Source organism: Electrophorus electricus, chromosome 10, assembly GCF_013358815.1.
Source record: "Electrophorus electricus isolate fEleEle1 chromosome 10, fEleEle1.pri, whole genome shotgun sequence".
Taxonomy (NCBI): Eukaryota; Metazoa; Chordata; class Actinopteri; order Gymnotiformes; family Gymnotidae; genus Electrophorus; species Electrophorus electricus.
This window is the reverse complement of record NC_049544.1, coordinates 6,628,687-6,645,607: the sequence shown is the minus strand read 5'-3', so window position 1 is coordinate 6,645,607 and position 16,921 is coordinate 6,628,687. Positions and strand designations below refer to the sequence as shown.

General features: G+C 43.9%; 1 long non-coding RNA gene across 4 annotated transcripts; it reads right to left on the bottom strand.

Moving 5' to 3' along the window:
- Positions 1-5: 5 nt before the first annotated feature.
- Positions 6-15,618, bottom strand: LOC113589617. 4 transcript variants are annotated; one of them, XR_004776584.1, is made up of 7 exons: positions 15,366-15,618; positions 13,623-13,665; positions 10,518-10,770; positions 8,775-8,942; positions 8,077-8,279; positions 5,588-5,822; positions 6-1,936 (listed from the first exon to the last, which is right to left on the bottom strand). It is a non-coding gene; the product is annotated as an uncharacterized LOC113589617 (long non-coding RNA). The 4 variants fall into 4 exon arrangements; XR_004776583.1 differs by lacking the exon at positions 8,775-8,942; XR_004776585.1 differs by lacking the exons at positions 8,077-8,279; positions 8,775-8,942.
- Between the last annotated feature and the right edge of the window lie 1,303 nt (positions 15,619-16,921).

Genomic DNA, 16,921 nt, shown 5'->3' with positions numbered 1-16,921 from the left:
GTTTCTGATGTTTACAGTGTAAATGTTTTATTAATATCCATAGCAGGACAAAATAGTTCAAAGGCACAAATGGCATATGCGGTGGCCTAGAAGATAGAGTTAATTCCATTAGTCTTAATAATCAGGAAACTAGCCCACACTTCACAAACACACAGCAGCAAGTTTCCAAATGGTGTAATGGCGGTGGCCTAGAAGATAGAGTTAATTCCATTAGTCTTAATAATCAGGAAACTAGCCCACACTTCACAAACACACAGCAGCAAGTTTCCAAATGGTGCGTCTGCTCAAAAAATATTTATACAACACATGATTCACAAAAATTGCATAGCAAATGACATTGACTCATAGCGCACACATTTCTTCTATATAAAACAATAAAATTAAAAGACATGCACATTCTATAGATTCATTTAAATTCTGATTGCATTCAAAATAGGTTCAAACACAACAGTGTCTGTGACTGACCTACAAAAAGTAGGTCTTAAAAATTGATTGCACAATTCACATAAAAATAAAATGTTAAGAAATTTGCATAGACAATTAGAATATATATTTGCCTCTGCCCAAGCTTGATTATTAAATTAAGTACTGAAAAAAAAAACCAGGTATCTGAATAGAAATCACAGAATAGACATAAAAATGTAATTAATTTTTGAATGTTATTCTCAATGAAATAATAAAATAAACTATCGATGTAGTGACCAGTCATTCACTTTCATCACGTAGCTCATACTCAGCTAGCAATGGCTGCAGCCATAGTGAACAGAATCCAGAAACCAAAGAACAGTGGGCTCTTCTGAATGTTTACTGTATCTTTAAGTAGCTAAAGACCAGATCAAATATTTCCCTCCCTCAAAGATTAGTAAATAGTCAATTCTTGAGCTTTTAACTGCTGAGGACTGACTCTACACAGCTCATTACTGATTGCAAGTCCACCGCAACTGCATAGAAAATAAAGACAACAGCTCTCTCTACATTGGGTGTGTAAATATAAACACACAGAGCTGTTCAATCACAGTGCAGTATCCTTCTCTGCTGCCGTGGGTCTCACATTCACACACTCAGCCCATTATCTGTAAATCATCAGTACCGGAGAACACAGCTTGTGGAAATCATTTAGCTATCCACTTTGAGTATACAGTCATGATCAGGTCTAACAGAGGGATACATAGTTAAACACAAAATCTAGTGGGGTAATTTATATCACAACAGACACACTTGTGCTTTACCTCTAATATCAAATTAAGGAGGAGAGGAGTAGATTACATGAATGTGTAAAGTGCTCTACACTAAACATTTCATTTTAATCTGTATAGACAGATAAAACCAGTCAATTGTTTCAATCTGGATTATATACATTTAAATACTACATCTCTTAAATACTAGATTCTTATTTTTCTTTGAAAAACATTTAAATGGTTGACCGCTACAATTTTTTTAATTCACAAGAATCAAATTAGAGTATTGTGAGGTCTAGTTCAATGTGTTGGTGCAAATATACAAAATGCATGTAATATTCGTATTTTTCATTTCAACCCAGGTCATAGATTGTAGTCATGGATTAGTCATGGATTATCTAGGGCACCAGTAGACTGCCCTCTTGCACTGGTCACATGAGTGAGATTTTCTTGTCATTTTTCTTACTTCATTATCCATACATGTCATCTAATACAGATGAAGTTTGCACAGCTAATATTAGAATGTTAGATTATAAAGACCTTTGCAAAACAACAGAAAAAAAGTTCTAAAGAGTTCTATAACAGATTACGTACATCATACAGGAAGGAAGTGCAGAGACCATTTAAAGTGCAGTTCTGTTTCAATGTTGGGTCAGATGTCTCTGCCAAGCCAAAGAACTTCCCCAGCAAACATGTGCCTTGTCATCTATGTTCAGATTTGCTGTTCATATGAATCCTTTATGTGACTCTTTCGATACCTGAAAAACAAATGGGGAAAAACCTATCAATAGAACAGAAATGCTATAGAAAAATGCCGGCGAAAAATCTAAACCACAACAAGCATGCTGTACCTTTGTCAAAACACAATAAGCAATAAAGCCTCCTGTCAGGAAGCACTTCAGATTTGTTGCTTTTTGAACATGTTTCTAGAGCACTGCTGGCTGATTTTTTAAAATATGATGTCTTTAATAGCCTTAGTTCAGTGTGTCCTAGACTGAATGCAGCCCATGCTGGGTCTTATGTGCTTGTGGGTTGTCTCGTGCCCCGTTGGAGTGCCAGGCCAGGGATTGAGGGCGAAGTTGAAGGCCCCTCAGAGCTTGGTACGCACTGAGGCTGAAGCAGAGTGGAAACACGTGACTGCTCTAAGCCTGCATGCTGAGGTGCAATCCAGAGGAAGGTCAGTTTCTCAGCCATGTCCCTCCCCCCCTGCTAAAGCTTGCGATATTAAGATCAAGGGGGACAAGGGACAGCAGGCCAACCTGGTGCGTGCGACAACAGTCCCCAGCAGCTACAAAGACTTCCGGTTCGTTCAACGCTGATTTTAAGTGGAGTTGTTGCGAGCAGAATCTGATTGGTTATGATCAGCAAGTTCACACATAAGTATTCAGAAATGCAGAGCACTTGGTTCTATTGTTTAGCACCACTGCCCCTGTGCCTTTCAGACGGCACACTGCTAATTAGCATAGCCATCACCTGAAATGTTTGACTCAAAGATGCAGTTGGATGCATACAGACACCTAATGCAATGACCCGTTGCAACAAAGGGACAGCTCGAGTCAGATCTGCGGTGTAGCGGGTGGTGCTGTCACCTGGAAGTCGAGACTATGCCAGCACCACCAGGTTTACAGCAGCATCTAGCTGTTGATCACACAGTGAGGACAAGGTGCCCTTTTACACTTATCTGGGATCAGCTTTGTGCTTTCACTGACGGCGGCGACGGGGAAACTGTTCCTGGATCAGCTTCGGGCCGAGGCAGAGGCTGTAACTGCAGGTGATGGGAAATGGAAAAAGGGAGACTGTGTGAACAGCGGGGCGGGAGGAAGTGTGGGCTTGCGCTGAGAATGAGGCCGAGGGTATGCCGCGGCAGCCGTAGGAAACAGACGACACACTGTTGTCATTGTAGGCTGAGCTGAATGCGGTGAATTTACACCCGCAGCACGCGCCCCGTTAAATCTGGGCGGCAGGACTGGAAAGGAGAGGAAGGGGGGCGGGGGGGGGGGGGCTCCACAGAAAGGGGGCCTGTTTGGATTGTGGGTATGTTGGTGGGCACAGCCATCTCTGAGCCAAACGCGGCATACAGAGCCCCCACTTTTATTTATGCACCCCGTCTTTTCAGGCGTGCCCTCTTTCTTTCTTTCTTCCTCTCTTGATTTCCCTCTCTCCCTCCGCTTGTCCCCGCTGGATGAATAGTCATGGCAGTGCTACTGTGTAACCGCTCCCCTCCCTCTCAGCTTGGCCTGAATGGGGGGCTGAATTGAGCAAACAGTCAGCCTGTCAGCTCAATAGGCGGTCTGGCCATGAACTTCAAGTCCTTCCCAGGCCCCCGGCGTCACTGGATGGAGTGGGGGGGGGGAGCCCAGACAGCCTCAGACTTGGGGGGCCCCTGGTGCCCATTTTCAGGGAGACTCACCATGGTGGTTCCCAAGACTGGTGCCTGCACGGAGAGCAGGAGACCAGCTGCTTGGCTGTCCCAAAAGGAGCTGTGTGTGTGTGTGTGTGTGTGTGTGTGTGTGTGTGTGTGTGTGTGTGTGTGTCTGCCCCCTTGCCCATGCCCCAGCCACCTCCCATCACTACACACTCTAACACACGCTCCCAGACACAAGCTGCCGCTGGCCCACTCTCCCCGTCTTCTCTGTCCCAAAGCCTGCCTTGGAGCCACTGCACTTTGTATTGTCTTTGCCATGCATAAATTTCGTTAGTCCCTGCTAAGCCAGACTCATCCCCACATTACCACCTGTTTACTGACACACATCGTGATTGCAGACTAAGCCACTCCTCCATAGACTCCCAGCCATTTAGTTCTATTCACAGGTTGGGATTCATTTCAATTCTCCAATTCTTGAATGCTTTCTTTTTTTTTTTTTTTTTTGCACTTTTATAAAAAATTGTCCTTGTAGTAAACCTTAGGCGCAAAGAAGTACAGAAATCGGCTAAAGCTTGCAGATTTTAATTATGAACATTCTCTGTGGATACTGCAGACAGACAGCCACAGTGGGCTTAAGTGAAAAGCTTTTCTGAATCCTACAATTTCACACCCACCCAGCAGCAGCGTCCCCTTTGCTCCACTGCCATGCAGTGCTGGTCGTTTTGGCTGTCTGCAGAGCTCTCGCTTGTGCTCTGACTAAGCGCGTCCCCTGAACACTCCACTGACAGCCTTGCCACTTGCTCTGTACTATATCAGCTTGGCCACAGCATTGTCTGGACCTCCAGCGAGGAAACCCAAACAAAGACAGCTCTCTGAGAGTGTGCAGACAATGGGCCACATTGTTCAGGTCCTTTCTCTTAGTTATTCCGGCCCGGGCGACTCTAATTGGTGTTTTGGTTAAGCGGGTTTTAAACTTATAGCTCCCTGGCCTCAATAACGGAGGGCCAAAACAAGTTCGCCCATGAGAACAATGCTCAACTTGTCTGGGCAACGACTCCCCAAAAACTAAGACACAGAGAAAGCTCGCCAATGCTGACCCAAACCCCCCCACCCCCACCCCCTAGCCCCCACCTTCCAGTGCGCTCCACCTACTCGCTCACACCTCTCTGCGCCTCTGTACCACCTCTAAATATAAACTGGGAAAAAAAGATGAAGTGTGAATTGCATATATAGGCGTGTAACAAATGTCTCCTATAAGCAGTGTGGTATTATCAGCAGCACACGAAGAGTAAGATCGTTGTAATACCAGTGGTCTGTTCATCAGTTTTGCATCTATGAGCACAGCAATGTTGTTCCGAGCAGTGCCTGGAGACGTGAAGAAAGCGCTCCCTATTTTTCTTCAAAATGGCAGCGCGCCATCTCGATGCCTGGCATGGTGGCGAGGCGGGTAGTAGAATCCCTGATGGCGCTCTATTCTGCTCTTGTGCCCGCAGATGCCCGCGCTGACTCCACCCCCTCCCTCGCCCATTGTGGTGGAGAATGATTTAATGCGAATGAGTACAAAACGCCTCCCCGCCCACTCCAGTACCAGCGACGTGTGATTTTCACAATTAACAAACACATCTGCTGTAATTAAAAAAGTCTCGGTGCGGAAGAGAGAAGGAGCTTGCTGTGTGTGTGTGTGTGTGTGTGTGTGTGTGTGTGTGTGTGTGTGTGTGTGTGTGTGTGCGTGTGCGTGCGTGCGTGTGGGGGTGTGTGTGTGTGTGCATGTCCGTCCGTGTGTGTATGTGTGTGTGTGTGTGTGTGTGTGTGTGTGCGCGCGTGTGCATGTGCTTATGAGTGAGTGTGTGTGTGTGCGTGCGTGTGGGTGCGTGTGCATGCCCATACGTGTGTGTGTGCGTGCGTACGTGCGTGTGTGTGTGCGTGCGCGTGCGTGCGTGCGTGTGTGTGTAGGTGTGTGTGTGTGTGCGTGTGCTTGTGAGTGAGTGTGTGTGTGTTTGTGTGGGGGAAGGCTGAGTCGGAGGAGAGTGAGGGCAGGTCATACCTGTTCGTTCCTCCTCCTCTTTGCATTTCATGCCAGCAACTCTAAGATGGTGGCAAAGCGTGGACGGCCGCTTGCGACAGCGGGTAGGGGCAGGCAGAGAGGGGAGGGGCGGAGAGCAGCAGCGCGTCGCAGGGCGAAGCGAGAGGGTGAGCAGCCTCACCACACACCCGCCCCTCCTCCTCGGCTCCTTTCCCTTCCCTCTTGCTGGTGTCTTTTAGAGAGAGGCGCCCATGGTCTGGATGAAAGAGTGAAAATGGAGAGAGAGAGAGAGAGAGAGAGAGAGAGAGCGAGGAAACATAAACATGAGTTTACTGTGCTGCCAGCATGAGAGGGTACGCGCAATCAGGCACGCACGCACGTACACACGCGCGCACACACACACACACACACGCACACACACGCACACACACGCACACGCGCACACACACACGCACACACACACACACACACGCACACAAACACACACGCACACAAACGCACACACACGCACACAAACACACGCACACAAACACACACACGCACACGCACGCACACACACACAAACACACACACACGCGCGCGCACACGCACGCGCACACACACACACACGCACGCACCCGCACACACACACGCACACATACACGTACGCACACACACACACGCACGCACACACACGCACGCGCACACACGCGCACACACACACACACACACGCGCACACACACACACACCTTTTCATGTCTGTTCACATGGTACAGTCTGCCCCTGAGCATGCAAATGACTTTCATTATGCAAATGCATGCAAATCAGACCCAACCATCTGAGAATCAAGGCTGGGAAAAATCTACACAGAGAGATTGAATGAAAAAGAAAGAGAGCAAGGGATAAATCCTTTTTGATGGCAGAGGACTGCAAGCGGAGGTAAACGTTGTGTGAAGGACCAACTGTGGCCCAGGGTGAGCAAAAATGGTTTCCCCAGGCTATGTGAGATCATAACATTGCTGCCTTTCTGTCAGCTTTTTTCCTCTCCTGTAATATGTGTTGAGTTTTAAATTAACACTCACAATTATGTATTCATGACTGTAAATGAAAACCTGCTTTTTGGTGCCACATGCACTGTGATATTTCTGAGAGGGTTTAAATTAGACACCACAGCAGTAGCCAGGTTTTCCATCCAAATGACCTTGCTGTTCTTTGTCATTAAGAGCATGTCCAGCAACTGATCCCTGGCTGTAAAATGCATCTGGCAAATGGGCATGCTGTATACCACAAGGAACATTCTAGTGACACCAACCTTCTATGACCCATCAACACTGGCTGTACGCAGAAGTTACTACAGAGCTAGCTTTATGCTGCCACCTCCCCCAGACAGCTTTAAAAGTGCCACCAGCGCTCTGTATTTTTGAAATATACTCTGACACGCACGACTGCAGGCGTGTGTGCGGTGCAGCAGAAGGCAGGTGATGGGTAAACTCTTTCAGGAGGTGTACAAGGCAGGCAGGCCAGGCTTCTCATTGTCCTAAAGACTCACATCTGTAGCAAGGGAACGGTGCAGCACTGGGGAAGCAGACCCCTACAGAAGCAATCATCCCTTGCGGCTCTGGGCAGCATGCTGAGAGGTGGGCTTTGTTTTAAGGTGGTGCTGCATGGAGGTTCAGGGGTGCCTGAGCTCGAGGGGGCCACAGTGGGAGAGAGTAAGGCGCGAAATCAGAGGGTGGGGCCCTGCTGAACGGCAACGAACCTTTGCTAATTGGCACTTGACATTTTTTTGCAGCAGCCCTCTAAAGTGGGCCCACTCCTAAGCCCTCTCCAGACCCTTGTTAGAAAAGTGCCTTATGCAAATATAGCGAATAGGGACCATTGTAAGGCCTTTGACATTAACAGCTGAGGTAACAATGGAATTGTGTGCTTTCAGAGGACCTGGAGGTGTGTTAGAGACAGGGCAGGACAATCGGCCAATATGTGAACAAGCATCGATGTGACGCTGGTAGAAGAAATTTGATTTTAGACAATATAGGATCTTTTTTAGCGTAATGAGCTTTTGACCAATTGGTCCATTAAAGCGCATACAAGCAAGCTGGTGTGAGGTTCTCTAACATCCAAATGTTATTTATTCTTACTATTTTTATTTGTATGACTTTTCAATGTAAGCCTTGCTGCTGCAGTAAATGCATGCATTCTCTTAGGCCATATCTTAAACGTACACTAACAGGTGTAGGATATAAAGCAAATGTTTGGTTAGCAATTTTTAAAAATGTTTCATTCCTTCAACAACAGTAATATCAGTCTTAGAGAAGGTGATACACCATATTTGAGGGCTTCGGTGTGCTTCTGAGCACTCTTATTAAAAGGAAAGGAGAATGCCAAAGAAAATCCACTTTTATGCTCTGAATTGTTTTCCAATATCAAAGTCAAAAAAGAGTGATTTTGCCCAGTATGTAGACCAATCTAAGGCTTGTGCAAAGAACTGGTTTATTGCGTCTAGTGTGGCCTGTATGATGTTTACCTTTACCTGTCAATGCAGCTCCTAAACTTAATCCCCATTGTGTGTGGGCCCATTGTCTTTGCCAACAGTCTAAAGTACATTCACTTCTCTTCGTGGGGTTGACAGTGTGGTGGGGGCTGAGGGTGGGAGCCGAAGAGAAGAACGCTTAGTCCTCGGGTCCTATCCCACAGTGCATCCGTTTTGAGCCTCGGTCGGTGAGTTCCGTCAGTCTAAAGAAAGGCAGCAACAGGGGCAGGAATCAGCTAGCTTCGCTCCAACAACAGCTTGGTAGTTGCGACTGGGCGGCTGTGAAAGGGTGGTAAAGGAGCCCATTGTCTCTGTTTGACAAGTGAACCAGCTCTATTGACAGTACAGTCTAGAGTTGCGGGAGGGGGGGGGGGGGATTGGAGGAGAGCCACAATGGCTGTTTCTAGTTGACACTTGGAACTTAAATTGACTCGCTGCAAGCTTAAAAAGCTCCCCCTGAACAGGGTAAAAGGTTCACACCAGCCAGTCCATCGGATCACTTTGCTATACGCCATTCCATATCAAAGCCGACCACCACCTCGGTGCTATCCGACCCACAGTGACCCATGGGAAGTTTCAGTGTTTAAAAAAAGTTAATCGAGAGAGACAGCGTAGGTGCCCGCAAATGTCACTCAAGAAAGATAGAAGTAGCCGTCATTTTATCTCCACTTTGGCAAAACATCTATTATAGTACTCACTCAGCTATTCATAGCAGCCAGGCCAAGCTACGTAGATAGCTTATGTTCCTGGCACGGGGATGGCATATGCTGCTCAGGGGATGTGGGGAATGCCCTGGCATTCCCACTCTGCTAAACGCCAGGACAGAAAGTGCCAAGCCCTGCTGAGACCATGACGTTACTCCATGTCTGGAAAGGAGAGCATAGGTGAGTGGGAACCTCCAATCAGCATGCTCATATTGTTCATAAAAAGGCTGTGCAAAGCAGAAACTGCCATCTCATTCATTCATTCATTCATTCAATCATTCCTTCCTTCCTTCCTTCCCTATCAAAGGCACTTTGGTGAGAGGCTGCACCTGCATTGCAATAAGCAGCTCTGACCATGGCCACTCAGCATGCCCACTCGTCACTCCATGACCAAGCGCAGAGGCTGGATATAGACAAAGATTCCCATGACTGCTTTGGGTGAGCATGCTATATAGAAAGGTTTGTAAGATACACTTGCACTCAATAAAGCTAAAGGATTCAAGATTCATGTTCCTATATATACTTTCAACATATTTTTAATGGCTTTCCGGATTCCTGTACAATGCTCTGGAAAAAAGCAAATACCATGGAAATAAATGCAAATGTAAAATTTGGCTTTGTCACTTAACACCACCATGCACAAATTTAGTCTCAAATTAACAAACAAAGTTTTGTTACCATGATCTGATTTGTTCATTGATATCCGACATTCTGCTTGAAGGGGCTCTATTATGAGCATCACAGAAAAAGTAGATTTAGTTTTTCAAGAACAAGCGAAACTTCCTGTGCAGAGCTAATGAGACAAATCTGAATGAGATCAAGTGTAAAGGTGTGGCAATCTGATTGGCCGGAAGCTTCCAACTGGCCTTGGCGCACGCATTGCTTCAGACTGTGGGATTGTCCTCCTAATGGCTGCTGTCAACAGTGGGGTTCTGGTTCAGCAGTTCTGCCCACTGGCTCACAGTGAGGAACAGAATGGTATTCACTACCATCTCAACGAGCTCCTCCGCTTATATTCATTCCGGTGTTGGGTCCACTCCAGCCCATTTACAGCGCAAACAAGTGTCAGCGCCAATGAGCCACCTCTCCGCAGGAGCCACATAAAATCGACCTCAAACAATTGCTGCCTGTCTGCTACTGTTGGCCTGAGGTTCAGATGCCCCGAGACCATGGAATTAGCAGCTGCACTTGCCTGGGAGAGCCGCAGTACTTCAGTCTACGACCATGAACCACATAACCTTGAAGGTCCGAGTTCACATAGAAAAAAAAAAAAGGAATATTTCCTGCTGACTTTCCAGGAACTGTAGCAAAATATAAATGAAATGTCAAAACTGAATGAAATGTCTATGTAATACATTAACATGGTTTGTATGCTCGTGTTAAAATCTGCCTAGAGCATAGAGTGCTGTGATGAGTGGTAAGAGTCCCTGTGGAGGCACCTGTAAGGCCCAGCGGGGCACCATGCGACTGAGGCTTTAAGCCTGTGCATGCATTGCATTGTGTTGTGGGATCAGGAGATTGCAGATTAAAAGTGATCATGTTTGACCAACGAGGACACCGCATGCCGTTCAGGAAAAAACTCAGAGCACAGGAGACGTGCTATTTGGGCTCACTGCACATTGTGCCAGGGGCCATTGCCTGTAAAGTCAGTGCACACTCAAACTCTATGATTATGGAACTTCTATTATGAGCTAGAGCAAAAGTCATGGTCTTATGAGAGATCATTCCAAGTCTTACCATTTCTCTTCCTTCCATAGTCCATTCTGTGTCTCGGCTGTCACACGAAGAGGAAGAGGGTGAGGGGCGGGGCAAGGAGCGCAGAGTGGGCGGGACCTTTCCAGGTGTGTAATGGGATTCTTGTTACTTTCGGTTATCTAGCTTTATGAAGAATGTACATCACTCATACAGCTAGATAACCAAAGATAACAGCCAACCCCTCCGACCGACCAACGTTTCCAGCCATACGGAGCTAACAGGCTCAGATTCAGTTCTAAAAATAGAGAAGCCTTTGATTAACTCTACAACTGGGACCAGAACTGAGTCCACTGTGTTTCAGATCAGATTTCACAAAGCACTAAGTCAGTGTAACTTAATCACTGAAATCAGATATAAATAAAAATGTAATTGTTCCTGTGTACAGAATTAAAAATTGCACTATGCTGCTGTTTTTGTTATGATAGTTATAATTGCTGAAGAATTATACCATTATTGTGTTACCTAATGTAGCATAATTTGTGAATACATTCTCTTCAATTCTCCCAGGACTAACAGGCTGTGTTCATGACAACTTGTCAAAGTCAGATCTGGCTATAGATGCATGCAGACCACATTAACTGTTTTCTCCGTCTTGCATGACAGACTTCTCTCCCTGGAACAGAGAGGGAGCTCCGACTGCTCAGTGCAGTCGGAGAGTCTCATCTAATGGAAGACGGAAAACACTGACTGGGCTGACAAAGGGGTAAAGAGAAATGTTGTTTGTTTTAATTTTCCATCACTGAGTCTGGGGTGTTTATTTATCAGAAGGTAATCTCTCCTTCTCTCTCTCCTTCTCTCTCTCCTTCTCTCTCTCTCTCTCCTTCTCTCTCTCTCTCTCTCTCTCTCTCTCTCTGTCCCTCTCTTTCACTCTCTCTGACACACACATACATATGTAAATGAAAAGAAGAGTTGGTCCAATTAAAACCCTTTGTGTGAGGAGCCCTTCCCCATTCCTTCTCTGATGTGTTGCAATCAGAGAGAGAGAGAGAGAGACAGAGAGAGAGAGAGACAGAGAGAGAGAGAGAGAGAGAGAGAGAGAGAGAGAGAGACAGAGAGAGAGAGAGAGAGAGAGAGAGAGAGAGAGAGAGAGAGAGACAGAGAGAGAGAGAGACAGAGAGAGAGAGACAGAGAGAGACAGAGAGAGAGAGAGAGAGAGAGAGAGAGAGAGACAGAGAGAGACAGAGAGAGAGAGAGAGAGAGAGAGACAGAGAGAGAGAGAGAGAGAGAGAGAGACAGAGAGAGAGAGAGAGACAGAGAGAGAGAGAGAGAGAGAGAGAGAGAGAGGGGGGAAATCACTCACACAGCTTTTCATGCCAGGCAAAATGGCAATGCTGGGTTCAAACATTTTCATTTACAATATGCTCTATCCATCTTCAATCACCTCATTATTTTACTAATACTGCCAGCATGCTGTTTACAGTACAAACTGTCCTGACTCTGTTAGTGATTAGTCAACTTGCTTTTCTGACACTAAACAAGGAATCCTGAATCCACCAAGTAAAAAGCTTCTTTTTTTTTAACTGCCTATTCACAAATATTAGAGTTAAAGATTATCTACGCAAAACATTTTGGACAATTACAATTATAAAAAGCACTATATGCAGCACTAAAGCAATAAATACTTAAGCAAAAAGATACATTAACAATACATAAAATGTGTAATAATTTGAATGTAGGATCATTTTTTTGTCATTTACTATTATAAAATTGATAATTTAATACCAAAACAAAAAACAAAAAACTTCCTTTTCTGGATCCTGTCCACACATATGCAGAGGAAATGTTACATGTTTTATACTGCAAAATTTACACCTTTACCATTTTAGCTGAAAATAGTAGTCTTACAGTTTTGTCATCATTGTATTATTATTATTATTATTATTATTATTATTATTATTATTATTACCACTTACAGTGAATATTTTAGTAAAACAATATGTTGCACAGTCAGAGCAGAAAGAAGGCCTCCATCTCAAATTTCTATACCGTTCTATAACGCATTAAGGCCACAAGAACTAAGAATTAGTTTCCAATGGCCTTAAATACTTACAAATGCCTGTTGACTGTTAACTATGAAGTTACAGAGATGAATAAAGATCGAATCATATCGAAATGTGATACATCATATGGCTTGCGTAAAGGCTAAGCAGTGGACCTGCAATGTATCCGAAACCTTTCAGCCCAAATTAAATATCTTAATATTATAAATAGTCGATTACAGCAGTCGAAATTAACTGAAATTTGACTAAAGTTTATCAGTTATCAACCTCGCCTGCTTAGAAGATTTACTTCATTCATTGTTTCGTGCACAAAGAAAATCGTGTGACATTGCAACTATGAATGTGTTCTTTATCGATGCTTTGCAGTATTCTCTGTTTTATATATATATATATATATATATATATATATATATATATATATATATATATATATATATATATATATATATATATATATAATTATATATAATACACACACGGGGGAGTGTGAGGGGGAGAGAGAGAGAGAGAGAGAGAGAGAGAGAGAGAGAGAGAGAGAGAGAGAGAGAGAGAGAGAGAGAGAGAGAGAGAGAGCGTGGTCCAATAGGAAAGACACAAGAGCGACAGATACTGGGAGGTGTAGCTGCCTCAGCGCTAGGGCACGACGCCTCAGCCACATATCCTATCTGTATTTGTATGCATTTATATCTCGTCCTTCGAATGCTGTGGCCTGAGCATTGTGTATCATACCGTTTGATCTAAGGACCTGGTGTAATTATGTGACATCCCGTGACTGTAATTTCGCAAATGAAGAAAATGTTCTGGCCAGTAGATGTGATGGCGGCTATGTTTGTGTAATGTGATTGCATTATGATTGTATTGCGTGGAATTTTGCTTCCCTAGTCTCGAAAATAAACATATGACCCAGAATGTAAAGAATGGCAGTTATGAAATCTGTGTCTTGTGCATAAACTATATTTTTGTTAAAATAAAATACACTCAATAAGGTTTTAGTATTTCATGGCCGCTGCTGTTATCACAAGGCCCTTTTAGGGACAAATGGTAAACTGAACTGAGGGTAGAGATAGATAGAATATACAGCTGTTACCTCTATCACGCGCTCCTAGCCGTCAGACTTTGTCGCGGTGATTCTGTAAGAAGAGAGACACAAACTCACACTCCGTATGTAGAAAATACTTTTCAGCAGCACAAATATCATATTGAGCACTAATGATGGACGCCCTGCCAGCGGCAGGCGTGGTCTCGTGCTAACGCATGTCATGATTTATAAATGATACACGCCTAAAACTTTGGCTGAGCTTGTCAAATCGTCGTGGAACCGTGTGTTCATTCCAGACATGCCACTTCATCACAGTGCATGCTAACTTTAACAAGCAATGAGCTATATAACACTAAGAGTTCATATAATGTGTTCATCTTAGTACAGTCTACATAAATAGCCTACATCTAAATAAACAGTTCACTGGAGATATGATCGATGATTTTGGAATCTATGCCAACATCAAAAGCGATTTTTTGTTGTTTCTTCTTTGCTAGCCCACACTTGCGTGTCTTATCTGTCTGACTGCGAGCGAGATCAACCGTTTAGTTTAATTTGTTGGTATTTGGGTTAATTGGGCACTCCAGCGGGAACCTAAAATTTCCACATTTTAAGGCATTAAACATGTTATTTTTTAGTATTGGGCCAATGCTCCGTTAGAAGTGAGAAACGACGTGTCTTTTCGAATTTAAAATATTTTTAATTTAGAGATTCTATTGTAATTCTCACAATAAAGCCCACTGTATATCTTAAATGTATGCATACTGTCTTATTTGTAGGCCTGGGTGAATCGGGCGCTCTGCGAACCCTGCGATACACGGGCGCGTGGAGAGCAGATAACGGGCCTTGTGATAACTGAACACCAGCACTGGGGATTGAGCGCATCCGTCCGACTGCCTTCTCAAACAAATAGCATGTAATGCAGAATCAGAAAATATGCTACCAAACCAGTGTAAACAATTCTAATCGATAAGATTTTGCGAATATAAGGGGGGGGGGGGGGGGACACATTTTTGCCCACGCTTAATGTTATCTGCTTTGGTGGTAAATTTATGTCAAATAAATTATAGGTCTATTGTAGCTGCATTTCATAGGCTATATCAAAAATAATAATACATTTATATATTATTTAAAAATAAATACTTTCAACTGGCCCATAACATGGTTTAGTGAAACGCTGATGCTGTTATTTAAGTCGGAGACACTGCTGGGTTTAATTAGCTCAGACATATATTAGTTATCTATTTGTGAGAATATCCGTTTGACCTTTTCGAGCCAGTGCTGCAGGAAAAGGCAAATCATTTCCTTTTCGTATTTCCCATGACCTAAAATATGCAATAATTCACCAAGTTACAAAGTTGATTTTAGTGGCAATAAAGCATTTTGTAATCAGTCGAGAATCATGACTGTTACCTCGATAGAAACCACCTAGTGTTTCCACACACTGTAGATTTCATTAAACGTGAAATAAGAAACACAACAGTATGATAAAAAAAAAAAAACCTCATCCCTCCACTATGCGGTTCAGTAATAATCGATACAAAGCTATGCATCCTATGAAAATTTAGAAACGCCTGCTTTCCACGACGCGTGTGACTTCTGCTTCCACACTATTTCTACAGTGGCATTCCCAAGCTCCAGACCCATACGTGAACCGCTAACGCGCCACCCATCCTCACATCTTATCTGTCATTGCACGCTGTTCTCTCAAGAACCAATAGCAATATCCCAGCTCTCGTTTATTTTAATATAATCCATAATACAGACTTGAGCACGATATGATATACTCACTCGTTTCACAATGACGTGTGGATGAAGAGAGTTCGCGCGGATAAGCGCGAGCGTGTGAGCTGCGCCCTCGAACGTTGTTTCGTTTTGCTTCTGCGCTGCATGGCTGCGGCTCCGCGTGACGTCGCAGTGGCCCCATCCATTCAGCATTTCTGTATCGGGCTAGCTCGCCGTTTAAAACCCATATTTCCCAATGAGGTGTCCCTCTCCTCCCCTCTGGAGAGCGAAATAAGCTGCTCACAGTCCCCCCTCTTGCCGGTCCGACTAAGAAACGCTATAATAGACTTAATCATGCAAGTCAAAAACATATAGCGTCTCTAAGACCCACCCCCTTGTGACACCACATTTAGTCTCCACCCTCTCTGCCTTTAGGATCAATCTCACGAATTTGCTTAAATCTGAGCATATTTCGTCCTAGTAAAATTCACCATATCACAGTCGGTGTGATTACTAGGTTAGTGGTTAATATTTTTTCTTTTAATGTGCCACTAATATTATTTTGGACTTGTGAATAATTGAACTCCATACCTATTGTAGAATTAAATCACATATATGAAGTAAGTCGAGTTTGTATTTGGCATCACTGTTGTGCTCCTGCCACGTAATGAAATGGGTTCCTTAATTTTCACATGCACATGACAACAGTTTGCACTAACTTTTCTTCTGTAAAATTGCTAATAATACTTTGACTTCTCTGTAGCTATAACCCAAAACCTAAATCAAGTGTACTTGCTTCCAGCTCCTCTTTTGTCTTTGGCTTTTTCAATGTAGAGTCTAAGAATGCGACCACTGAATTGTCGTTCTGAGACCGTGCAAATCAGCTTTAACTGTCAAGACCAAGGGTAGACCCCAGACAAGGGCACAGAAAAGAGTCTAGGTTGGTTGATTATCATAATAATCAGATCGTGGGGATAAAAATCTCCTTTGAATAAATTACTGCTTCAATAGGAGGCGCGACTGCCAAATAGACAACTTTGTCAGAGACCGTTGTTCTGGGGTTCCTTCTATAACTCAGCGGAGCTCTCTGTTCTTCAAACTTTGGACGAGTTCCTAGCTTCCATACTCAATACGATCACTGTTTCATTTACGTTCGTGCATCACGGTTGTTTGCTCCCATTCGCGACATCACACGTAGAGTCACGCAGATCTCCAATGCTTCGTATAGGCTAGCGCAGTGAGGAGTAATGACTGGGGGATAATGTTGGACGGCCTCGGACACCCTAAAGATAATGTGGGAACCAGAACGCGGAAATAGACAGAAACTGTTCAGTAGTGATGGCATGTCTCAAGGTCAATAGTTTAAGCTTTCGTTCGACCAACCGCTGGTTTTACCCAAGATAACAGTAGCCTGTTTTCCAAATAGATCGCTGATATTTCCCTTGAGATTTTTCAACAGGTTTTATTTAGATACACGGATGTTAAACAAAGGTAAAAAGATATAGGTAATTTAGACTACAAACATTTCTTCTTCTTCTTCTTCTTCTTCTTCTTCTTCTTCTTCTTCTTCTTCTTCTTCTTCTTCTTCTTCTTCGTCTTATTATTATTATTATTATTATTAT